This window comes from Bidens hawaiensis, unplaced genomic scaffold, assembly GCF_021521415.1.
Source record: "Bidens hawaiensis isolate Kalapana, Puna unplaced genomic scaffold, B.hawaiensis_p1.1 tig00015640_1, whole genome shotgun sequence".
In the NCBI taxonomy this organism is placed as follows: Eukaryota; Viridiplantae; Streptophyta; class Magnoliopsida; order Asterales; family Asteraceae; genus Bidens; species Bidens hawaiensis.
Window position 1 is genome coordinate 264,087 of NW_027492399.1, and position 8,945 is coordinate 273,031.

General features: G+C 33.8%; 1 pseudogene; it reads right to left on the reverse strand.

Annotated features, from left to right (window-relative positions):
• Positions 1-3,505: 3,505 nt before the first annotated feature.
• Positions 3,506-5,033, reverse strand: LOC143549547 (cytochrome P450 94B3 pseudogene; annotated as a pseudogene).
• Between the last annotated feature and the right edge of the window lie 3,912 nt (positions 5,034-8,945).

Here is an 8,945-nt window from a genome sequence, read left to right on the forward strand (position 1 = left end):
TTTAAATATGCGGTTTTCGTTCATGTGGTTTCGTTTCACTTGCAATTAAACCCGACCTCACTAACCCCGTTAAGTCTGATCGTTAAACCCATTAGCGTGCCCCTCACTTGAGGGGCAATGTTGTCCTTTTTTTTCACCAAATACATTCCCCAAATACACCTCAGCCTCTCAAGCGAAGGGGCTTGCGGAATAGGGTTGGGGTTTATTTGGGGAGAAAAAGGACAAAGCTGCCCCTCACGTGAGGGGCACGCTGATGGGTTTAACGACCGGACTTAACGGGTTAGTGATGTCGGGTTTAATCACAAGTGAAATGAAATCACAGGGACGAAAATCACAGATTCGGACAAACCACAGGGACGAAAACCGCAGTTTACTCTTATATATATACTCACCGATCTGATTATGGTGTGTGTACATATTGTTTTTATTCTTGATTGGTATATACTCGCAAACTTTACTCTATGCATACTACTTTGTAGTGTCAAATCAATTTTGATAGTATATAAATCATAATCTAATTCATTTGTAACAAAACATTTATTTTAGTGTCATTTGCACAATTGTTTGTATGAGTTTGGGTAGACTTCAGGATGGTAGTTTACTTTCTCATGTATGATGCATCAGTCTATGTAATATTTGTCATGTAAATTTTCTTGGTATAAACATGTGTAAATATGTACCATAAAACATAAGCACTTTTGTATTGATGATGATGATGATGATGATGATGATGATGATGATGATGTATCACAGTATGTGCATAGCCATGTATAATTACAATATAATAATAATAATAATAATAATAATAATAATAATAACAACAATAATATTTTTCCTCTGTAACATTATCACAATACAAGCAAATATACATATTTTGATATTTCAATCTCAAAACATAATTCTTCCCGAAAATCACATTAATCGAAGGAGTTTTGTTTTTATCATCAACAGTGTCACGAATCTTTTATTCTCTTTGTCCACCTATAACCTTACAATTCCTCGTTTATAGTCTTTAATTAGGTCATATGTTCTTTTGTGATCGATACTAAAGGAAGTATGTGTCTAGCTACCTGCCTTACTCGTTTTTGTCCTAATTCCGTTTTAACATCCCTAGCTAGCTAGCGTCTTAAGTAATTACATTTATCCATTCAAATGAAAGAAAAGTTCATAAATTAATTAACAAGCATCCGACAATGGTCATGATCTTCAATAAGAATTAACGTACGAGCCTTGCCAGCAAGGACTAGTCATCCAAAACAAAACACCGATGGTTTGATGGCGGTGAGAAAAAGTTTATTGTGAGACGTACTTTGTGTGCTCCCAAGAAACACACATTTTTACATAGGCATTTCTTTTTTTCTTTGAACGACCAATAAATATAGAATGCCTAGGTACTTCCTACAGGATGACCTAATAGCAAAAGGCCACCGCTAGCTATTGTTAAGATGTTCAAATCACACACCTCTCCTTCCATTAATTTACCACTTGTATTATTTTCCTTCAAGTGAAAGTTAAGTTGTTTTCTCATGGTTAGGGCTGTCAATTTATGACACGGACTTGTTAACATGATACAGGTTTTAACAGGTTTGGGTTTGATCTTAACAGGATTCTTGTCTTAAACAGGTCGACCTGTTTAAGGCATGTTTAATTCATGTCCTAACAGGTTAAAAACCTGTTAATCTGTTAGTAACTTGTATAGATTTTTATTTAAAACAAATAATAAATATATATATACACAATCCTAAAGTCATAATTCTAAACGACATTTCACTAATGCTCGTCAGAACCCGATATTATATTTTTTATGGATATGATTTGTTTCAAGTATGTTATAGATATGTCGTCTTTTGTTTTAAGTATGTTATTGATTTGTGGTTTTGTTTTAAATATGTTATGGATTATCTATTAATAAAGACTTTTAGACGAGGAAAATTTACAACTTCTAGATGGACGTACTAAATGCCTACATATATATCTTCGATCTATTATAAATCCAATAAATTAAAGAAAGAAACATAATATAATAAAAAAATTAAATAGTAATTAATCTTTCTGATATCAAAATGATTTCTTCATCGTCTCAAGCCACTCCCTTCTTAGAGAATCGTAAGTGAGACTTCCGCATCAAACGGCTCCATCCCGAGCTTCAGTCGTTGGCCTTGTAAATGATTTGCTTAATAGCAATTATAATTAACTCTTAATTAATGGGAATTGGACTTGTATGTATATTTTCTTATGCTGTACATAGAGATTGAGGTCCTATTTGTTTAATGAGAATAGAATAACTTCATCTCGAGCAGCCTACTATGTATTAAAGTGTACCAACTACTAATGTAGAGGTTTGTATTTTTATATTTTATCCTTAATGTATTATAAATTATATTTTTTAGAAACGGGTGTTATTAATTATACTAAATACGTATCTCTATACATAAGAAAGATACAAAAGCTTAAGGATCACCATGTGTATATATACTTGTGCAATTTTTTCCGATTTCAATATTTGATGATAATGTTAAAAATGTAGATATTCGTTTTACATAACTCTAGTTAGTAATTTTCTAATTAGTTTTTTTTTATTTAATTTTGTCGTTAAAGTTTAAATAAGTTGTGGGGTTTGTTGGTATAGTTGAGGATAATTTTTTTTATTTTAAAGGTAACGACTCAAGTTACCTTGCTGTGTGCTAGCATGCACGGGGTCATACCCAAAAAGATAATAAAATGGTTACAAACGGAAGGATCACCCGAGATGACGTGGCAAAGAGCAAAAGAAGTAAAAAAAACTCCACTAATGAGAAAGGACGGTAAGTGAAGGCGGATAATCAGAGCTCCTATCCACACCAAGAAAGCATAAGGGGGTCCAATCCAAGAATAATATAACATCAAGAGTTGACGACAATACACCGTTGAATTATAAAGCTGACCATAAGTGAAAATTCACATCTTTTCGAATGTCACAAGATGCGGGCGCCAAACTTACGGCCTACCACATGCGTTGTCTCTAGGTCACATCAATAATGGTAAGGAATGGTGCGGACAAGACTCAAAAGAGTATATGGCACTCGGGATAAAAGTCTTCTTACAGAAAATGATGATTTATAATGAAAAAAAACGCATATGTTGTAATTCGGTATGCACATGTGTAATACTTTAATATCATAGCTAATTCAACTTAATTTATTTTATTCTCTTATACAAAAATAGACTTGATGCCGACATGTTAGTTCTTCAGAATTATGTAAAGTTGTAAACTAGACAAAAATACATAGTATTGAAAAGAACATAAACAACAATGTCACATACAAGAACAACATGAGATTGATGAGAGAAATTTCAAACTATAAAAATTAAAATAAATAAGAAATATAATATAATATAATATATGTATATTCACATGATGACACAAAAGACAAAATTCACACACTAAGTGTTGAACAATTGCCTTTCTAAACAATATCAAACTTGTTCTTTCATGTCAACTTCAACCTTCCTATCTTGCCACGTGTCACCACCGTCTCCGCCGGACAAACACCTTAAACCCACCGTGCATACGCGCCGTCAAAGCTGGCAAGTAAACCGCCTCACCGGGCCCCGCCGGTCTAACCTCATACCTCTTCAAAATCGAACTCACAACATAACTCATTTGTACATTAGCCATACCTTTACCTAAACAAACCCTTGGACCGGCTTGAAAAACAGGGTTCTTGTAAACCGACACCTCCTTCAAACCCCCGGTCCTACACTCAAACCACCGGTCCGGTCTAAACTCAAACCGGTCCAACCCCCATATACTCTCCATCCTCCCCATACCGTAAGGGAAATAAGTCACCCGATCGCCCACCGTCACCCGTGTCCCATCGGGCAACACGTCATCGTTTACCGCGTGTTTCGAGTCCCAAGAAACCGGAGGGTATAACCTCATGGTTTCACATAGACAAGCTTGTAAGTACTTCATTTCCTTAAAGTCATCAAACTCATTGTCTTTAAATAGTAACCCTACTTCATTAACAAGGGTCTCTTCCACGTGGCGGTCTTGGGTTAGTGCGTAAAATAGCCACGTCATCGCCGCGGAGGTAGTGTCTCTTCCCGCCATAATAAAACTTATCATCATATCTCTTATTAACTCATCACTCATCCCATTCATTATCATTTTTACTTAATAAATCTTGGTTTTGATTATTATTATTATTATTATTATTATTAATCAATTTCTTCTTTCTTTCATGAATAATTTGCATTACATATTCATGAATCTCCTTAACACAATCTTTCAAAACTTTCTCGGATCCAACTCTAAAAAATTTCTTCAACTTCCACACGGCGGAGACAGGCGAGGCAGCGCGTCTAGCGCTTATCTCCGCCGCGGTATCAAACGCTTTCAAAATCGACACATCACCCAACAAAGAATGTTGATCTCCCAAACAAAATGGATCAAACCCTAATGACAACTTACACACAATATCAAACCCTATCCTCCTCAACACCTCTTGTAAATCCACAACCATGTTACCCGAGTCCGCAACCGAATCAAGCAACGGAAACAGCTTCGATTTCACCGCGGTCTTTACGTTGATCTCCACATGTTGTTTCAACAACCTTGAAGTAAATTGGTGGCTTGCTAGCTTCCTTTGAGCATGCCATAACTCTCCATCAACATTAAATATCCCAAACCCTAAAAAATCATTAAGTATCTCAGTAAAAGGTTTCCCTTTAGGGAAATTAATAAAATTGGTCTTGAGCATGTACTCCACATTTTGTGGGTTGGCTGTAATAATGGTTTTACGTGCACCGAGCCGTCGAATGACCACCGTTTGAGTTGGTGAGGCCGAGAGTAGATCGGTGTACCATGAAAGCAGCCGGTGGCGGTTTTTGTAGAAGGAGATCAAGCAGCCAATGAAGGGGTAAGTAGGCGGTGCGTTATCGTTATCGCCCGAAAGAAGGATTAATATTATTAGCCGGAATTTATGATGTAGAATTGCCGGAATAAAAATAGATACTAAGATCATATAGAATAATAAGAGTAATGGTTCCATGTTGGTATCATGGTATGGCATAGAAGAGACTAAATAGTGTATTTTATATGAAGAATAATGTAAGTTTAATGCTACATGCAATATATTATTAATATAATTGTTATTCAAAGATGTACTAAAATGGATATTTAATGTGAAGTGGCTTATTATGTTAATAATATTAATATCATAAGTTGTATATTTATGATTTAGACCGGGTCTCTGGATCTGGTTGTCTTAGATTGAAACTTAAGTTCGATTGTGGGTATATTTTTTTATTAAAGTTTTCTTTTGAATTGAAAAGCTAGATGTTTTGAGTTAATAATGACTACTAACTAAAAAGCTAGATGTTTTGAATAAAAAATGATGAGTAAAGGTAGACTGCATCCTTGGCATTTATACCTTTAGAGATATATAGTTGTGATTGGTGGAAGACTAGAAAAGCCAAACAATGATTCCCGGTACATCAAGGTTTGTGGATGCTCGTTTAAGTGACGTACGTGACATGGGATGCAGTGGTTTAGTCAGAAAATTTTTTCTACGGGTTTGAAATTTTTCATGGACACCGAACAGCTGATTGTCTATCATTTAAGTTTGGGTTTTCTACAGGTTCGACATTGAAATTTCTACGGATGTGATGACACTCGGTCTTGATCAAACTGACTGCATGCCTTGACGATCCCACCAAAGTGCCTTCCACTTCTAATAGACCATGAACTAGATCACTATCATTCTCAACGACTGGATGTCCAGTTAGGGCTTATATGACCTGACATGTCAATAGAAATACTTAGGGCTGTAAACGAATCGAATGAACACGAACAAGGCCTTGTTCATGTTCATTCGTTAAGTAAATAATGTGTTCACGAACGGTTCACGAACACTTACCGAACGAGATTTTATGTTCGTGTTCATTCATTAAGGAAATTAATGTGTTCACGAACACAAACGAACACAAATAAAATCGGCAGAGTCTAGAGATTTAGACCGATGTATTCTTCAAAATAATTAAAGCCTGTAAACGAATCGAATGAACACGAACAAAGGCATGCTCGTGTTCGTTCATTTAACTTTAAAAGAATACGGACACTTAATCGAACAAATATTTATGTTCATATTCGTTTATTTAAAAATGGACATTTGTGTTCGTTTGTTTAAAATCTAAACTAACATAACTGAATAAAGATAAACGAACATGTATGAACAAACGTAAATAAACACAAATATAAACGAAGTTAAATGAATACACTTAAATGAACACAAATTAACAAATATAAAACCTTTAAGCAGATGACCTATCCAGATAATATTTAATTACTTTCTATTAATATTAATACATAAATGAACATAAATAAACAGACATAAACGAATGTTCATGAACATAAATGAACGAACGGAACATGTGTTCATGCTCGTTCGTTTAATTAAACGGACACAAATTTTTTGTTCATGTTCGTTCGTTTATTAAATAAACGAACATAAACGAACTTCCCGCCGAATGGTTCACAATAGTTCATCAAACGTTCGGTTCGTTTATAGGCCTAGAAATACTTGATCACTCCACTATTCCGAACATCATATCATATTCGATCATGAAATATAATTCACTTATTCATATGTATAGCTTAGAGCTTTCATATTGGGATCCATATATTATCTATAATCATATACTTTAAGGAAATGTTTATGGTTTTTATCAATGTTAGAGCATTCTCAACCCGTTCTCCATCTCTATCCCTATAATTACACTAAAAACACTACATTTCTCTTTCATGTTCAATTAAATAATATTTTTTATACCTTTATCATTACAGTTTTCTCTTTCCTCTACTCACAACCAATCCAACAAATATTAAAAAATAAATAGGGAAAACAATGTTTCCCCAAATTTACAAAAAATCACTACATTTCTCTCTCCACCCTATAATTTACACTCACAACCACTCATCACCCCACCCTATAATGTGCAAACTTCCCTTACATAATTATAGGGAATGGGATGAGAATGCTCTTACACTCCATCTGATTCCCTAAAATATGATATAGATATAGGAATTTGGTTTACATGTGTAATGTTGTTGATTTTGAAAGAAATTGGCATGGCTATAATAATGAACCCAAGGCAATTGTAAAATTGGGGACTAAATAAATCTCCACCTTTATATATCAGTAAGTAATAATAAAACTTGATGTAAAAATAAGAATACGTGAAGTTATTTAAAGCAAGTTCTAAGTGAGAATGACATAATCACGAAGATAAACCTTTTAACACGTATACTTTTGGTACGTATTTATACCTATTTTAATTGTGCGACGCTTTCGCCAATAATTCTCATATTTTTTATCCTTGCCTAACTTGGCCAAGAGAACTTTTGAACCGTTTTGAGTGGTTAATGGTCAAACCAAGTTAGTCACGTTATGTCTTGTGGTTGGCCTAACTACATAGTGCATATGTCCTTTTGAATGGCACGTTATCTTTTTCACATGCCATAAAATATGGTCCTTTTCGGATATGGTGTTGAAAAGGAACACTGATACCCTATTTGTTTGTTATCGAGTGAAAATTGGTATAGATGGTGAAATTGTGTTGCGTATCCCGAGCTAGATGTTACTTAAAAGTACCAAAGAAAAAAACAATAAAATACATGGTAATGAATAATGATTATTTAAACAATAATAGTAATAACTATTATTATTATTGCTTAATTTTAATAGTATTTATCTGACTTAATTATTTGAAAAATGGTTTTGTGATGAATGGAATGAGTTGAATGTATTTCATAGTTCTGGGATGAGACGAGATGGTTATGCTTAAAAAATTCCATTTAATACATACACAAATTATACATATATGTATATATTTCATCAACATACACCGTCATATTTTGATAGTAACGAATAGTTCATCAACAAAATATACACATATGCATAGCTTCTTCTCTGTCCCCCTCTTCAGACTATAGTGTGTCTTTTTCAAAGATAAAACTCTAATCAAGAACATAACAAGGTCATTTTTGCATCATAACCTACGTGATTCATTGGTTCAAGTCTTAGAAGTACTATCGCTCGATCATGATAAAACTGACCATGAGTGCTTTCCACTTTTTACGGACCATGAACCAGACCAAAATCATTCTCAACTACTCTGATTATCCAATTAAAAGGCCTATAAGACTTGAGACAGATATCCTAATTCATGAAATACTATTCACTTTCTAGATGAATTGGTGATGAAATAATAGACAACACAATATTCAAAATATGGCGCTAAAAAGCATGGAGGTTCGAGTCCACTTACTTTTTTCTTAAAATCACTTTAGCCTTTGGATTTTGTTTATTTTATTTTCTATGTATCCAACTTGGTCACAATAATATCATTTTTGTTTATATTAGTAAACTAATAGATGGTCCATTTTCATTCTCATTTGCACGTTTTAGACTTTGGGAAAAGAAGATGGAATTTTTGGCATTTTCTGAAGTGTGAAATGGATCTTTGCCATCTTGGACTTAGAAGAGCAAGTGGATAATGTATGTTCGTTATAAATGGACCAATTCTTGACACGCATGTAACTTTTTTATTTAGAACGACGACTTTTCAGTATTTAGGTTATTACGCTTTTCATTTAGAGAGCTCCGTTGTCTTATTTTAACCTGATTATTTTTTTTATCTCAAAAGATAAGTAACATCTCTTTGTTTATCTAAATTGCTATTGTTTATTTGGTATGAGGTAATGACATGGATGAATGAAAGAAATGAAAAGATAATTACTATTTCATTGTTTTATTTAGTTAACCTATAAAAATAAAATAATCATTACTTTATAGTGCTATTTGGCAGGCACGAAAAAAATTTAGAAATGAAATACAAATGACAATACCTCGGCCTCAAAATAAAGAAAATTTACTAACATACAAAAATGGTAATAGCGACGG